At 35.3% G+C, this 18,391-nt stretch overlaps 1 protein-coding gene across 9 annotated transcripts in view; it reads left to right on the top strand.

Moving 5' to 3' along the window:
- Window positions 1–18,391, top strand: part of ARB2A (ARB2 cotranscriptional regulator A) — a 414,663-nt gene that overhangs the window by 383,335 nt on the left and 12,937 nt on the right. The window lies entirely within an intron of this gene.

Here is an 18,391-nt window from a genome sequence, read left to right on the forward strand (position 1 = left end):
CTTTTAAAATCTATTTAAATGTGAAAATATGTTAAAAATCAAAATAATGAACAGTGTTTTATTTCTTATTTTTTACTATACTTTTCCAAAATAAATATGAATAGTACCTGACTTCTTAAAATTATTTCTATGAAATAGAAATAGCTCTTTTTTAGTGAGAGTCCTGTTAATACAAAAGCCATAAAGTAGCATTGAATTCAGTTTTGTTTTGTTTTTTAATTTTTTTAATAATTTTATTTATTTATTTTTCCCCCAAAGCCCCAGTAGGTAGTTGTATGTCATAGCTGCACATCCTTCTAGTTGCTGTATGTGGGACGCGGCCTCAGCATAGCCGGAGAAGTGGTGCGTCGGTGCGCGCCCAGGATCCGAACCCGGGCTGCCAACAGCGGAGTGCGCGCACTTAACCACTAAGCCACGGGGCTGGCCTGAATTCAGTTTTTAACCAAATACAAAGTTTAAATTATGTTTTTTGTACTTCCAGAAGCTTTCAACAATCATATTTTTTTATGATCATTTTACTCAAATGATTGGATTACTGAGAATAACAGGCTTATCAGCAGGTTAGAAGCAAAACGTGCATTATCTTGTCATTTTTATTATTTGGAGCTTAGCACCTATATTTTTTGAAAAGCATTTAAAGAATTTTTCAATTTTTTTTTATGTTTCATAATAGTATATTCCTTTCTCTGGGAAACATAATATTTGAAGTTAAGCACTTATCTCAGAAAATGTCTGTATTTCATTTTTAATTCAATTCAACAATTCCTGAGCTCCCACTATTTCCGAAGACCAGTCAGTCGCTCAACAAAAGTTTATGGCATGCCTGCTGTGTGTCAGGTACTGTTCTAGGCACTGGGATGAGATACAGCAGCAGACATAGCAAAGTTCTTGCCCTGAAGGAGCTTACATTGTAGTCAGAGCAGGTGGACAATTAACATATAAGCCAGAAAACAAGCTAGTAAATAAAGGAACAAACAAATAAATGATTTCAGATGCTAGTAAGTTAATACTAGCAAACATTTAAGAGGAGAATGGGTTGGAGAGTGACTGGGCAGGAAGGGAGGGAACAGTGATTCTCCTTTACCTAATTTTTTTCACATTTTGAGGCTACCTCAAAATGCTGCTACTGCTACTGCCCTTCATTGAACTACTTGAAAACAGCATGCTCTCTGTACTGCAGAGCAATATAACATCACTGATGGAGTTGTTTTCTCCAGGAGAAGTGATGGAAATACGCTAGTCCAACCACATTTCTTGTCCCTTCCCTTGTGCATTGCTAACTGGTTGTAAAAAGTGAAACTCCCCACCTGCTCCCCACCACCACTTACACAGGGTGGTATTCTCTAATGCATGGAAGGGGAATCAGATGCTGTGCAGCAAAAAAAATATCACATGTCCACTATAGTCATTAAATAGGGACTATTTGAAGGTGACACCAGGTTTAAAGACTCAAATACTGGGCCGGCCCCGTGGCTTGGCGGTTGGGTGCGCACACTCCACTGCTGGCGGCCCGGGTTCGGGTCCCGGGGGCGCACCGACGCATCGCTTCTTCAGCCATGCTGGGGCCACGTCCCACGTGCAGCAACTGGAAGGATGTGCAGCTATGACGTACAACTATCTACTGGGGCTTTGGGGGAAAAAATTAAATTAAATTAAATTAAATTAAAAAAAAGACTCAAGTACTTAGAATGATAGAGTCACTGAACATAGTAAAAAAAGTGAGGAAAATGGATGGATACGAGGCAAAGCATTCAGTTTGCCATTACTGGTATATTATTACAGTAGAGCTGTACTGTAAATTGGTTCAAGCCAGTTTCCACTTTATACATATATGTATATACACACACACAGTCATTTATATGTAAATGATACTATTAACTAAAAAACAAGCTCTTAGAGGGACTGTACCTAGAAAGTAAAGAACACACAAAATCGCATACATCTGAAACTGGCAATTAATATTTCCATTTGGATGTGCTTTAGAATGTATAAAATACTTTCACATGTATCATCTCACAGAGTCCTCGAAAATAGTGGTGTAAAATAGGTACTCTTGTTTGTTATCTCCATTTTATACATGAAGAAACTGAGGCTCAGCCAGGTGATTGGCACAGAGTCATCAAGTTAGAAAGTGTTAAAACTAGATGTCTCACCCAAGGGTTCTGTCTACAAGTCCGGTGTGCTTTCCACTACACTACAGCTACAAATAGATATTTTCAAGAGGAAACAGACACAAAAAGAAGTCGTCAGAGAGATGATAGGATTGCGACTCTGAAGCTGTGGCTAACAGGGAGAAAGTAATCAACAGTGTCTTTTAGCAACAGAAGGCTGAGGGGATAAGAACAGAAAAATGGATCTCAGATTCAGTCAGAAAACTAATCAATGATTTTGAAAAGGAAAGTTTCTAAACAGCAAAGTGGTGATGATAAAAGTTTTGCAGTTATCAAGGAGAGATTCGATTTTTTTTTTAAATGGAGAGTTCTTATGCCCAGAGTGTATTCGAGTAATTCTGTGAACAAACAGGCATTAACAGTTCCAATAGGTAGTCAAGCTAAGTGGTAAATATGAGAAAATATGAGCATGCTTAAAGGAACGAGGACAACACGATAGAAATAGGATGATATCAAAGAGAGGAAAAATACATTTTTTATGTGATGTTCCCACAACTCGGCATTCTAAAGTAGAAAGTAAATTTCTGTGATCTGTTGGGAAAGGAAGTATAGACAAAAAGAAGAGAAGGTATTTCAAGCAGAAGAGTTAAGAAACCATAACGAATGCTTCCACAGCATTCTCCATTTTACTGTGTGGTATAATATTAGTGACTGTGAATCAACATAGAAGGGACCACAGGCCTCACCATAGGGGGACTTCTTCAAATTTCCACTCTTACACAAAGCCCGTGCTGTGGTCACCATAAACTCTCTTCTGGTGGCCTCTGGGGAACTAGATGCCATTAAGCATTTCACTAAGGTCATTACCTTAGAAACTGCTCAGAATCACCAGTTTTCCTTTTTCCTTTCTGTTTTCTGATTTTCTGAATACTGCTAGATTATAAGCTTTTCAGGGACAAAGACAAAAATGTCTCATTCATTTTTGTATCCTCACACCTAGCACAGTGCAAGCATATAGGAGCAAGTCAATAAATGTTTACTGAACTAAACTAAATTACTTTAAAATGCAAAATCATGGGCCCCCATCTGAGTCGGTCATTCATTCAAATACTCAGTATATTGACACTAAAGCCAAAACCATGAGTTTGAGTCCAGACACTGCCACTTGCCAATTCTGTGACTTTGGGTACTTCATAATTTCACCTCTGTGAGCCTCAGTTTCCATGTCTGTGATTTAAAGATAATGGTTTCTGCCTTACCAACTTCACTGGTTGGTTATAAGGATAGAAATCTGATAATACTCATAAAGATAAACCAGAAGTTATCAAGTGCTGTACAAAAAACTGTATTTTTCTGTGGAACCAATAGTGCCAAGATACTCCAATGATCGACGCATTCCTTGGTCAAATCTAAATGCTGGGTTCAATAAAGGTAAGCAGGCTTCTTATAAGCAGGTCTTCTCAGAATCTTTCACTTGGAAATTAATATTGTGAAAATACGAGAGTGGGCTAGGATGGGAATGAATGTCTTCTATATGTCCAAAATAAAGCATCCAATTAATATACGTGGTACCACAATATTCAGATAATAATAGTCGCTCTCATTTTGCAAGCAGGACTGTGTGCCAGGCATTATACTTGCACTTTACATACGTAAACTTTCGTTCCCATCACAGACTGCAATGTAGGTATTATTGCTATTAGTCCCATTTTAACAGATTAGAAAAAAGACAGAGATTAAAGCACTTGCTCAAAATCACAGCTAGTACATAGCATTTTACATTTAAAGAAACTAGCACTGAGAAATAAGTGACTTAAGCAATAATTGCTCTTTCTCACTTCTGTTCTCTCCTTTTTTTCACCCTGCTACAATTCTAGTTTGTATCTATATTACCTCTAGACCAAAATTTTCCAAAGTGTGTTTTGTAAATAAAAGTCCACAAAACTGTCCCAGGAGAAACTCATTGGTCAAATATGTTTGGGAGATGGTACACACTGAAATCTTCCCTCCCGTGTGTCACAGTGCACGTTAGCACATTGAAACCTCTGAGAAAAGCTGCAGTAAGGAGCTTTCCTAACTATGAACAGGACCTGGAATCAACAGCTGTTGACATCTCACAAAGCCAGATGTCTATGGAATAAACTGTAGGAAGAATTGACTGTTGAATGAGTTAACCTGTAAATGCAGTAATCATTATGCCAATTCCCTATCAACAGATATAGATTACCATCCTCACCATGAAATATGTGTAAAATTGTTGGAAATGTACAGTTGATCTGATAATTTTCCTAAATGTGTTCAACCAATTTCCTGAAGATTCTCCAATGTAACTTTTTTCCTGACAGCGACTGATATTATAACAAAAGATGACAGAAATTCAGATCATTTTTCATGTGAGAAATTGTGCCCTAATAAATGGTTGAATTTATTTTATGTTAAGGAAACAATGTTACTGAAAATTATTATCCTAATTATTAAAAAGTAATTTAAATCAGTGATTTTAAACCAATATAGTAAACATTTCAACTTGGCAGAGAGGCCAATGATAGTCAGAACTACTTCTTCCCATTTCCTCTTCAACAACCAGGAGAAAAATGAAGAACATTAATTGATTTAGCCCTATCAGACCAGGATCCTCCAATTAACTTAAGAGTTATTTAAAACTTCTTTTGAGTGAAGACAGTTAGGCACCAGACTAAATTTGAAGTTCAAATACTTTTTTTTTTTTTTTTATAATTTTATTTATTTATTTTTCCCCCAAAGCCCCGGTAGATAGTTGTATGTCATAGTTGCACATCCTTCTAGTTGCTGTATGTGGGACACAGCCTCAGCATGGCCAGAGAAGCGGTGCGTCGGTGCGCGCCTGGGATCCGAACTCGGGCCACCAGCAGCGGAGCGCGCGCACTTAACCGCCAAGCCACGGGGCCGGCCCTCAAATACTTTTTGAATCAACTCAAATAAAAAAATACTACATTGTTTCATTTTATTCTTGGAAAACATTAGGTACACTGCCTGTTTTTGTTACTTCTTGTCATATATTTTGTTAAAATGTCATAGAGTTTAAATTATTATTATATGCCCATTAGTTCTGCTGCCTTGGGATGTAATGACTCATAGTAGTAGTCTATGTAATAAAAAGGGTTGGTGAGTTTTTACTGAACTGTCCTTTTGGGACTATAATTTTTAACATTCTCTAGAAGCTTTGCAAATCCTTTAGTGATAAAGTGCTCTTATACTGTCTTTATCATTGACAAGTTCATAAGGACCAGAGCTGTCTGTTACCTGTAAAGGTTGAACATAACACCATGTTGATCTGACACGTTCCTTACATGGAGAGTCACCAAGGATACATGATTAGAATGTCACTATCTTATAAGCTAATAAGGTGATTTTGTAATCTTGTTAGTGGTAATTCTAGACTGGTCTCTGTAGTTTAGTAGATGAGTTCATCTTTTTAAGGTAGAGTTACCAGACACCATCCAATTATCATAGACATATTCTTTTGCTAAATTTTAAATCATTGAGGACTATAGAAGAAGAAAAAGGACTGCTATCAACTGATTAATTCGGTTGCTAGTACTTTCAAGATGGTTTAATCCCTGGATAGGCCAATGATTTTACCCATAATTTTTCAGTGATGAAAAAATACATCCTTAGGGCAATAAATTTTAGTCAGTGATATAAATTAAATATTATTATATTTGTATATGAAGTATAGTAAGTTTATTACATTTTATATGAAGTATAGTTTGAAATATAAGTGATTTTATTTTTATTTCTCTTTTAAATATAAATTTTGCATATAGTGAAATGATCAGATCTTCAGTGTACAAATAGTTCAGTTTTGAAAAATGTATATACCCATTGCAACCACTACCCTAATAAAAATATAGAACATTTCCATCACCTCCAAAATTTTGTTCTTACTTCCTTCTAGTCAATTCTACTTGCTCTCCCCACCTCACCCCTGCAACCTCTCTTCTGATTTCTGTCTCCATAGATTTTTTTTTTTTGCCTGTTCTTAAACTGCACATAAATGGCATATTGAGCATAGACTCTTGTTGTTTGGTTTCTTTCACTGAACATAATGTATTTGAAATTCATCCAAGTTGTTACATGTATCACTAGTTTATTCTTTTTAAGTAGTATCCACTTTATGAATATATCACTGAGAGACATCTGAGCTTTATCTGATTTTTGGCTATTATGAATAAAGCTTCTATGAACATTTTCTTACATGCCTTTTTGTAGACATTTGTTTTCTCTTAGATCAGTAGCTAGTAGTATTAGTGCTGAGTCATGAGGTAGATGTCTATGTTTTATTATAAAACTGCCAAACAGTTTTCTAAGGTGATTGTACCATTTTACACTCGTATGAGAAATATATATGACAGTTCTAGTTGAGTTGCTGCACATCCTCACTAACATTTGTGTTGTAGTCTTTTTAATTTTAGTTTTAAATGGAGTGACTAGCCCATTTAAATTTCGTGTGATGATTATGATTGTATTTATGTCTACCATTATGTTATTTGCTTTCTATTTGTCCAGTCAGATTTTGCTTCTTCTATTTCTCCTTTTCTGCCTTCATTTGAGTTATGTTTTTTGTATTTTATTTTTAATTTCTCTAACGTCATTTTCGTATGCCTTTTTGTTGTGGGGGTGTTTTTTTTGGTGAGGAAGATTGGCCCTGAGCTAACATCTGTTGCCATTCTTCCTCTTTTTGCTTGAGGAGGAGTGGCCCTGAGCTTGTGCCCATTTCCTCTGTTTTGTATGTGGGACACCGCCACAGCATGGCTTGATGAGTGATGTAGGTCTGTGCCCAGGATCCAAACCTGCAAACCCCAGGCCACTGAAGTGGAGCGTGCCGAACTTAACCACTGGGCCATCAGGCCAGCCCCCTTTGTATTATCTTTTAATAGTTGCTCTAGGGATTAAGGGTTGATCTATGCATCCTTATCGTAGTCTGCTTAGAGTTAATATTGTACAATTTCATATAAAATGTAAGGAGTTTAGGACATTATGATTCCATTTTTCCTCCTGTCTTTTATGTTATTATTGTGATATATTTTGAATCCATATACACTAAAACCACACAATACCTTGTTATAATTTTTGCATTAAAGATTCAGTTGTATTTTTTTTAATTAATAGAAGAAAACAATGATCTTTATTTTTACCCTTATGTTTACCATTTCCGATGCTGGACATTTCTTCTTGTAGATTCAAGTTTTATCTGGTGTCATTTCCCTTTAGCCTAAAGAACTTCCTCTGGCATGTCTTCTAGTGCAGGTCTGCTGACAAGTAATTCTCTGTTCTTTTTTATCTGAAAATTTCTTTATTATGCCTTAATTTTTTATTAAAAGCCATTTTTTTCTGGTTGGAAATAGAGTTCTGGGTTGATGAGTTTGATTTTTTTTTTTAAGTTGTCATGTCATTGTCTTCTGGCCTCCGTTGTTTCTGATGAGAAGTCAGCAGTTGTCTGTATCATTGTTCTGCTGTATGTATTATGTCTTTTTCTCTTGGCTGCTTTCAAGATTTTTTCTTCATCTTTGGGTTTTAGTAGTCTTACTATAATGTGCCTAATGTGCTTTTCTTTGTATTTATCCTGTTCAGCATTTGCTGGACTTTTTTGATTCAGAAGTTAACGTTTTTCACCAAATTTGGGATTCATGGATATTATTTATTCAAATATTTTTTCTCTCCTCCGGAACTCCAATTACACGTAAATTAAGTGGCTTTATCTTCTTTCACAGGTCACTCAGGCTTTGTTCATTTTTTTCCCCAATCTTCTTGCTCTTTAGTTTGTTCTTTAGTTTGGATGATTCCTGCTGATTAGTTTTCAACTTCACTAAAGCTTTCTTCTGCCTTCTCCAGGTGGCTAGTGAGTTCATCCAGTGAATTTTCCTTTCAGATATTTTACTTGACAGTTCCAGTATTTCCAGTTGGTTCTTTTTAGGTGTTAAAATACTCTATCTTTCACTGATTATGGTCATCTCTTTAAGTCTTGGAACATATTTATAATAGTCGCTTTAAGGTCTTGGTTTGCTAATTCCAATATCTGGGTCATCTTTGAGTCTGTTTCTTTTGTTTTCTTTTTTTCCTTCCATCTTCACTTTGGATCACATTTTCCTATTTCTTTGCATGTCTAATAAGTTTTTATTATATGTTGGACATCCTCAATGTTGAGTTGAGTTGTTGAGTCTCAGGATTCTGTCATATTCTTCTGAAGAGTGTGGGTTTTTCTTCTAGTGGGTATTTAAACTACTAGCAGATGACCTTGAATTTGTTCAGACTTGGTTTTACACTTTGTTGTGGTGACTTTTGCCCTTAGTTTTAGGGTAAACCCTTAAACCTGGGACATCATTTTTACTCCTAGACAATGACCCTTTTGGGTTTCAGTGGAAAGCCCAAGGTGTTTATCCGCCCTCTTTAATTTGATGAGACTCAAACTCTAAACTGTCTTTTCTGTGGCGGACAGCAGCTCAACTCTCTGCTCAGCTTCTTCAGCTTTCCAGCTGTAGCCTTCTACCAGTTCCTTGGAGTCTTCTTCATACAAACATAATCCAGAATTCCCCTAAAAAACTGAAAGAAATGTATACACAGATTTGGAAATTTCCCCCTCTGGGGTTGGCTCTTTTTTCAGGAATTTCCCTTCCTAGTTTCCAACTGTTCTAATATCCCCAAACTTTATGTTTTGACACTTCAAGCCAGTAACTGTAGCCTTTTGCTTAGGTTCTGGCTCCCCTGCACCATACAGAAAAGAGAATTCTCTTAGGTGAAGAGCTACCCAGTATAGATCCCTTCTTTGAAGGGTTTAATCTCCTCTGATTTCTACCTGCTTTTGGTTGCTCTCCAATGCCATCAAATAGCTGTATTTTATATTTTGTCCAGAGTTTATTATTGTTACCAGTGGTAGGGTTAACTGATTACCAGAACAAGAATCCTCGGTATAGTATATATTTTTAAATGCATTTGTATTCAAATATGGTTAATTTTTCCATGATTAAAGTAATGTGTTTTTGTAAACAAAAAAATAAAGTATATGTTTATGAATAGGAAAAAAATGTCTGAAAAAATATATTCCAGGTTGTTATTTCTGATTCTTGAGATCAGTGGTGATTTCGGTTTTCTTCTTTTTACTTATTTGTGTTTTCTACAGCAAACATAGGTTGACCAGTAAAGTCCTTTCTTGCTCTCCTGGGCAAATGGTTTACTTACGATGACTCCTTGTAATAAGGTGGGCTTGTGCTTCTTTGATACATTTCATATTATGATTTCACTAAGTTAACTGTCTAAAATCCTAGTAGTATATCTGTATGGTAAACACTACTCTTTCTGCTTTTAGAAACAGAGAAATTGGGACAAATCAAAGTTAAATGGCTTATCTAGAATTTCATGCATCTTGATAGAGTAGCCAGAAATAGATCTTAAATTTTAAGTCCCTCAGTTCAGCTGTGTAAACTATTTCTAAGCCATCAGCAACAATGTATGTAGATAATTCTACATTTTCTAATGAGTATGGAAGAAAATTATCATAGTTAAATATGTCTTCAATATTTTAGAAACTTCACTTTAGTCAGTGATTTCAATCTCCTCTCCATCAAATCTTTTGCTACAACTCCTAGCAAATAGAAAATGTGACTGATTTTAATTTTAATTCAAGTAAGCCTCCAAAGGCTAACAAGAAAATGGCAGGAAGGCATGTGTTGAGATAGGAATTTCCTTCTTTCCTGGATTGCAAGCTTCTTCATAAAGTAGAATCATGGATATTTCTTATTCCCTGATAGATATGTAACCTTAACTAGGAATATTTTAATCTTATCCTTGTATTTTTACTAAGATAGTTTATTAAAAATGCCATAGAACTTAGTGTTAGAATTACTGTAGTCATTATAAAGTTTCAGATTGAAACCAAATAAAACTCTTTTAAAATCTATAGAAATGGATGAAAATAAAAGGAAATTATTATTAACTCTTAATAGTTTTCACTATGTGATCCTGGTCTGAATTCTGTACTAGAGTGTAAAAGTGCTATAAGGACAACTGGCAAAAGTGGCCTACAAATGGCAGAGTGAAAAGTATCCTATTAATGTAAAATGTTCTGCATTTGTAACTATACTGTGGTTACATAAAATAATTTACTTGTTGTTAGGAAATACATACTAAGGGGCATGATATTTGCAACCTATTCTCAAATAGTTCAGAAAAAAATAATATGTGTATGTGTATACATGAAGTGAAGGAGTGAATGATAAAACAGATCTGACAAATGTTTTTAAAAACTGGTGAATCTGGGTCAAAGATATTCAGGAGTTAACTATATTATTTGTGCAACTTTTTTGTAAGTTTGAAGTTATTTTTAAAATAAATTTTATTTTTAAATTTAATACTTCTGGATTCATTTTCTTAGAATACATTCAAATCAGTTTTTTCCATATCTCAATCTGAAACATCAGAATCACATCACTATACATGATTTATCACTAAATTTTACGATATTTTTAAAAAGAGAAAATTTGGAACTTGAGATGTTAACCAAAAGAAAATCTTAATGTTTAAATTTACTTGCAAAAATTATGATGAACTTAGGTAAGGAGAAATATAGAAAAAAAACTGAAAAGAACAATTTTATTAAGAATGACATAGTTACAAATGAATTTTATTTCCAAAGTTGTTTTAAATGATAGTTGTTCATAAAAATATCCACTCAAATTGTATATGTTTGCCACCATATGTAACACTGTAATTAAGCATCTGTCAACATTTCTAGGGGTGTTAAATTTGTAGAATCTTGCTCTGGGGCCTAAAACTTCACCACTTAAAAAGTTTCACCAGAGACCTCATAAAAAAGCAGGATTTTTTTCATGTTGGCGGGGGGCGGGGGGTAGGGGCATGAGAGCTTATTGAATGATACAAGAGTGACTATGGCGATACAGATAAAAGGGTATGGAGATTCTTATTTTTCCCCTTGTAAAAATCTAAAATAGTTTTAATCTGAAAATTTTAATTGCCTTGTGAGTTTATTCCAGTCACTTTCAGAGGTAATTTTTTAACCTAAAGAGTTACTGATACTTCATAATGATACATCTTATTTATGTTATTATATAATTTTATAAAATTTAAGTATATAATATTCTTTTTAAATGTATAATTATGCACTATTATGACTGTCCGTGAGGCTACTCTCAACTATGCGGTAAGAGAAAACAACTTTAAGTCCAGAGTTGTGAATACTAAAACTCACTTTTAATGAAATCCTTTTTTCTAGAATTGCTTTCTTTAGTTATACTTTTAATTTGTAAGAGATTCACTTTTCTGAGTAAGTTGGGTATTTCCTCTGTGGTCATAAAACTTGAACTGTTATATTTGGGTCAAATGCAATTCTGAAATGAAGCATGAAGGGCTATCAATTATAAAGTAAGTACACTGTTTTGAGTTGCATATATAAAATACAAGTTTAAAGTCCATGCAAAAATTGTTCCCAAAATTTCAAAAAATGTTCCCTAATAATTACTGTAGATACTACATTTCAGTGTCTTGGAGTTGCATCTTCCCAGATTTTTGACATTTTCTCTATTTCACCTTTAAAAACCTTTAAAGATAAGAAGATTTTTACAGTTCAGCATATCTCACTGAGGCCCATGCTGCCCTTCATCCTTTTGACTGTTCTTTCATGTCAGGAAGAAATGTGAGTCACATAAAAGTGAAAATGTTGCTTTGTGTGTTAAAGTCTACAACAAGCTTATTGTGCTGTGTTGGAACGAAATTATTCTTCTTTTTAAAAATACTGATCTGGAATGGTTACACAGAAACCTCATGTTTAGGAAATGACCTGTTGATTGGCTATCTAAAGTTAGAAGCGTTGACCTTGAGGCTCTTTTCTCCAGTAGGTTTGCGTTGTGGCTTATGAAAGATTGCTATCTGTAGTCACTGAGAGCAAATGCTTATCTTCCCACACTCAAGACATTTTCAAGGTGCTGTTTTAGCAAAAAAGATGATAATGTGGATAGAAAGAATGAAAGAATATGCAGATTTCTTAGAAGTATCATGTTAATCTATGACACTAATAGTTATTTTCTGTATTGCATTAACTGCTTCCATGTCATATCACTGTGGTATGGGTCATCAATTTATTTGGTGACATGGCTGCTGCGCTAACTTTTGTGTTTAGTGCCCACCTTTCAAAACATAACCAGGAAAACCGGGTGTTACAACAGGTTTTCATCTGGCTTTAAAAGATGAAATTAATGAGAGAATGAAGAGAGGAAAGGAAAGGCTGCAGAAATTAAATAGAAAAATGCACTAAGTGTTTGTATTCTTTTTTGCCTATGGTATACTGGTTTGGTGGTCCAGTGGTTAAGATTCAGCGCTCTCACCACAGTGGCCTGGGTTCTTTTCCACATCAAGAAACCATACCAACCATCTGTCGGTTGTCACACTGTGGTGGCTGCATGTTGCTGTGATGCTGACAGCTGTGCCAAGGGGATTTCAGATACCAGCAGGGTCACCCATGGTGGACAGGTTTCAGTGGAGCTTCCAGTTTAAGACAGACTAGGAAGAAGGACCTGGCCACCCACTTCTGAAAAATTGGCCATGAAAACCCTATAAATAGCAGTGGAGCTCATTGTCTGATATAGTGCTGGAAGGTGAGAGAGGATGGCGCAAAAAGCAGGGCTCCGCTGTGCTGTACACAGGGTCACTAGGGGTCAGAATGGACTCCACAGATCTAACAGCAAATACTAGTTACCCATTGGTAAGAAAAATGCTTTCTACTTTGGGCTGTTCTTTTGTTGGACCATCCATATGTTCCAGTCCTATTCCCCTTTGATCAACAGGAGGTAATTGTGAACCTTTCCTGAACTCTTTAAAGGGTTCAGTCTATAGTTGTGATATATATAGAATATTTATCCTTATAAAATTAAGTGAATCATTCAGTATTTAAACCTATCTTTTGATCCAGTTAAGCTTACCAGCTCAGGAAAAGAATATGAAAATGAAAAAAAAAAATCTTGATTGCGCCAAAATATCTTCTAAAAGTCCACATTAGTATACTGAAGTTAGCTGTTATTTTCCCACTTACGTTAACAACACAAGAAGTGGACACAGTAGATCTCATGACTTGAAAAAAGAAGTAAGCTGGGCCGGCCCCGTGGCTTAGCGGTTAAGTGCTCGCGCTCCGCTGCTGGCGGCCCGGGTTCGGATCCTGGGCGCGCACTGACGCACCACTTCTCCAGCCATGCTGAGGCCGCGTCCCACATACAGCAACTAGAAGGATGTGCAGCTATGACATACAACTATCTACTGGGGCTTTGGGGTAAAAAAAAGGTGGAGGAGTGGCAATAGATGTTAGCTCAGAGCCGGTCTTCCTCAGCAAAAAGAGGAGGATTAGCATGGGTGTTAGCTCAGGGCTGATCTTCCTCACAAAAAAAAAAAATAAAATAAATTAAAAAAATAAAAATAAAAAAGAGGTAAGCGATCAACTGCCTTAAACTAAAACCATCAATTGGCTTATACTCCAGTAGCCCTGTGTTGTAGAGTTTAATAGCCTGGCATTTGGACTCAGCTACTTCTACAAATATTTAGCGGGAGCCTCTTCTGTGTCAGGCACTGCCCCAGGCAATAGGAATAAAGGGTGAACAAAGCGAAGTCCCTGTCTTCCTAGAGCATATGTTCTTCTTTGCTAGCACCATGACCTTCAGAAAGTTCCATAACCTCTCTAGACCTCAGTTTCTTCATCAGCAAAATGAGAATAATACCACCTACTTTATAAAATTATTCTCAGCTTTACATGTATGGGTGCTTAGTGCTGTGCCAGGAACATAGTAAATAATTTTAACTTTACTTTTATTTCTTAATGATGATAATAATTACTAGGAGTACATATTACAACCATATTACCAGTTTAAATCTACTAGCTTAAAATTGAATTTTAAAAATTCTCCATATTCTGTGGGCTATTTACTGATAATGATTTGTGGTTAGAGTAATACCCAGGCAGAAAGTTTTACAGACATGCTGGGGATTTGGGACCTCTAGAATCTAGTTATTCCTATATTGGAATAAAGTCAAAACTATTTTTTTGTGAAAATCTTGCCCCTTCCTCCCCCCAGGCACTCTCTTAGCCCCCTTTTTAGTAGATAAAGGAGCCATCAATTTGGCACTATCCTGGCTAGGATTCATAATTTCTGGAGTGGATATTAAAGCATGTTGATGACCCCAAAATAGCAAAAACAATCTGTCATCCTAGTTCTTGCCAGAGAATGTAACCTCAGACTTTATGTTGCTCAGTTCTTACTGGGCAAAACCAAAAATAATACAATTGTGTAAAAAAATACAATTGTCTAAAGGAGACACAGTCCATCGATTCCTTTAGATGTGCTTAATTTTATGTCTTGAGCAAGCCAAACTATCATAGACTGTCAGGTCACCTGAAACACATTATCTCATGTCCTCTGAGTTACTCCTACCAGGTTCTTCTTTAGTGTTGTGTCATAAGTCCGAACTAAAGACACAAATGTGAAAAACAACTGATCTCCATCACCTAGATGCAGTGAATCATAATCAGTTGTATTACCCTCTTTGTATTTATCAGCAGGGAGCTCAGTCAAATTTTGGGCCAGCACCTGGCAATTGTCTAGGTCTTTGTATTAGTCATCCTTATGGATTAGTCTTCCCTTATCCCTGTTTTCATCCGATTTCTCTTCACCTCTTTTTCTTTTATCCTCCTATAACGTATATGTCATGTCAAATGCTTTCTTCAATAAAAGATATGAATAAATAACTATTAAACAAGCAAAAGTAATTCGACTACTGTATTCTTACTTAATATGATATTAAATTTTTTCCTAAATCACTGTAGAGATGTGTAATTTTTAGCCTCCTTTTTCACAATTTGTATATATGTTTCTTCTAGTAAATGGGTTATAGCATTTTTTATTATTGAGATTCCTAAAGTACTTTTGTCTTGATAATATAGGTTTTCCTTCATTTACAACTTCTCCTAGGAAAGTTTTCCACAATCCATGTTTCTACTGTTAGATATAAATTGTTGGCCCAGCAGCACTGAAATCTGACCAACTGAAGACATCTTATTTTCAGTAACCAACATCTTCCTTTTTTACTGTGCAGATTAATCCTCCACCTTAGTTAACCTTGTAAGTGGATTGATAGGCTTTCCCATCAGTATTTTTAAATTTTCTCTGTGGAATAGAAATACAATAATAGATGCCATCCATCTACAGTGATGCCCAAAGGATGTATTTGAGATTCTTTGGGAAATAATTCCCATCCATTGCTACTTTAACAAGGTCCAAGTAATAATTCTGACCCTGATTTTAAAATACTTGGGAAAAAAGGACCTTTGTGGCTCTATAATTAGATTTAAAATGTTGCTTAGAGCCAGTATACAAAGCAAAGAAGTGGGAATAATATGTACTTGCCAAATTTTGTAACATGTGTAAAATATACTTTACATCCATTACAATATCTCCAACCCCAGGATTGCAAATATTCACAAAGCCAGAAGTAAATTTAATTCCAGAGAAGAAAATTTAATTCCTCGAGCAATAATGAAAGATTTCAGCCTGTGAGTCTTCTGGACAGTTGCAGGAAAGCCCAATTAGAGTTTTGAAACGTCTTTTTAGGATGAAGCTCAGTATAGATACAGTAAGGATTATAATTTAAACAATTTTCATAACCCTTTCTAGTAATAGTTTAGCCATATCTGGTTCTGGTCAATTTTTATTGTAAATCAGTCCTTAGTTAATTTAAGTGCTCATGAATTTTCCCTATCCTGATACTCTGAAATATTATCGGCTATTGAATTAATCAGTCCTATCCAATATGTTCTCATGTCATTTTCTAAAGTAGTCAATAGTAAGAATTTACTACATTTACATGACATATTTGTGAATATACGTATTTAATTTAAAATCAATGCATTTTTATCTTATTGGAAGATATTATTCTATATGTATTAATGGTGTTATGTAAATAAGTTCAGGATCCTTTAAGGATTCTTGCCATGTAGAAGGCAGTTGCATTATCGGACTTTTAAAAAAAAGGACATTCAGAGCGGAAATGCTTTGGGGAGAGAACTGGAAATAAAATTAAAGTAGTACTGGACAGCGTGAAGGTAACTCTAGATTTGGAGGCTGAATGTAACAAAAATAGTCTATTTCTGTATTACCTTAACTAGGATGAAAAGAAATCACAGTGTTAGGAGCATAACTGACACTCCAGAAGCTGTCAGTGTCTGTCATAAGGTGACAGGGAGCTTTCATGACCAGTAGTCAGCAACTAGCTGACATTACGTGACAGAGCTAGGTCTTTTTTAAGTGCATCATCAAGAAATCAGTCAAAATAGAAAATGTAGCAATTTTATGCCAGTTTTATGTTATTCATAATAATTTGCTTTATGAGATTTTATTCATCTTGTTAGGTAATGGTATGAATACGTTTGAAGCTATTTTATTTATAGTTTAAAGTTTTCTTAAATTTATGACTGGAAGAAATAAAAGCTACATAAGAATTAGAAAAGGAAAAACAAAACTGAAATTATTCACATATGATTGTTTATCTGGAAAATTCAAAATCTATAGATAAATTTTTAGGATGATAAGGATAATTTAGCAAGGTTGCTGGATACAAAATCATTATACAAAAATCAATTGCATTTCCATACACCAACAACGAGCATAGTAGCATCAACAAATAGGCAGTACTAAAAATATAAAGCTAGGAGACATATCATTTTCATAGATTCAGTCACTCAACATAGTAATGATGTCAGCTCTCTCCAAATTGATTTACAAGTTTAGCATAATTCCTGTCAAAATCCCAGCAAGATTTTTTATAGATATAGACTTCTAGAATCCCCAAGACCACCCTCACTTCTGATACCAACTGCAAATGGGTGTCCCTAAGACACCTTTGAGTTTGACCACTTGGCAGAACGACTCACTGAAATCAGTTATATTCACGGTTACCGTCTAGTACAGCAAAAAAAGGACGGATTAAAATCAGCCAAGGAAGAGGCCCATAGGGCAGAGTCCAGGAAAGTTCCAAGTATGGGTTTCTAGTTTTCCTCTTCCAATCAAGTCATGGATAGTGCTGTCTTTTCCAGCAACAATGGGTGAAAATACACATGGAGTATTACAAACCAGGGAAGCTCACCCAAGCCTTGGTGTCCAGAGTTTTTATTGGGACTCAGTTACATTGACATGGTTGACCACCTGCATGGCTAACTTTAGTCTCCAGATCCTCCAGAGGTCAAACTCATACCTTTTGGGTAAGGTCAATCCTTTACTGTACAGCAGATAAAGACAAGATTATTATAAAATTTATATGGAAAGGCAAACGAACTAGAATACCTAAAACAATTTTAAAAAAGAAGCATACAGTGGGAAAATCAGTCTACCTGATAACTACATTATTGGCAAAGATACAGAGAAACTAGATCACTCACACGTTACTGAAAGGAATGTAAAATGGTGCAATGACGCTGGAAAACAGTGTGGCAGTTTCTTGACAAACTAAACATGCAGCTAATATAGAGCCCAGCAATTGCAGTCTTGGGCATTTACCCCAGAAAAATGAAGATTATTTCACACAAAAATTTATCCATGAGTGTTTGTAGCAGCTTTATTCATAATAGCCAAAAAAGTGGAACAACCCAGATGTCCTTCAACACGGGAATGGTTCAACAACTGTGGTACCTCCATACTATGGAATACTACTCAGCAATAAAAAGGAACAAACCTTTGACACACAACAATCTGAATAAATCTCCAGAAAATTAAGCTGAATGAAAAAAGCCAATTCCAAAAGGTTACATACTGCATTATTCCATTTATATAACATTATTGAAATGACAAAATTATAGAAATGGGGAACAGATTAGTGGTTGCCAGGGTTAAGGAGGGGTTGGAAGGGAAGTGGGTGTCACTATAAAAGGGCAACATAGTAATCTTTGTGGTGATGGAAATGTTCTGTTATCTTAACTGTAGCATTGTCAATATCCTGGTTGTCATATGGTACTGTGGTTTTACAAGGTGTTACTGTTCAGGAAAATTATAAAAGGGATACAGGATTAATCTGTGTTATTTCTTACAATTCATATGAATCCACAATTATCTTAAAATAAGTGTAATTCAATAATAAATGAATGAATGAATGAATGAATGAATGAATCTAAAAAAGGAAGTACATATCCTCTATGGAGAAAATGATAAAACTTCATTAAGAAGCATTAAAGATGATCTAAATAAACGGCAAAATAT

The sequence above is a fragment of the Ceratotherium simum genome, chromosome 4, assembly GCF_057802395.1.
Source record: "Ceratotherium simum simum isolate JZ-2026a chromosome 4, ASM5780239v1, whole genome shotgun sequence".
Lineage (NCBI taxonomy): Eukaryota > Metazoa > Chordata > Mammalia > Perissodactyla > Rhinocerotidae > Ceratotherium > Ceratotherium simum.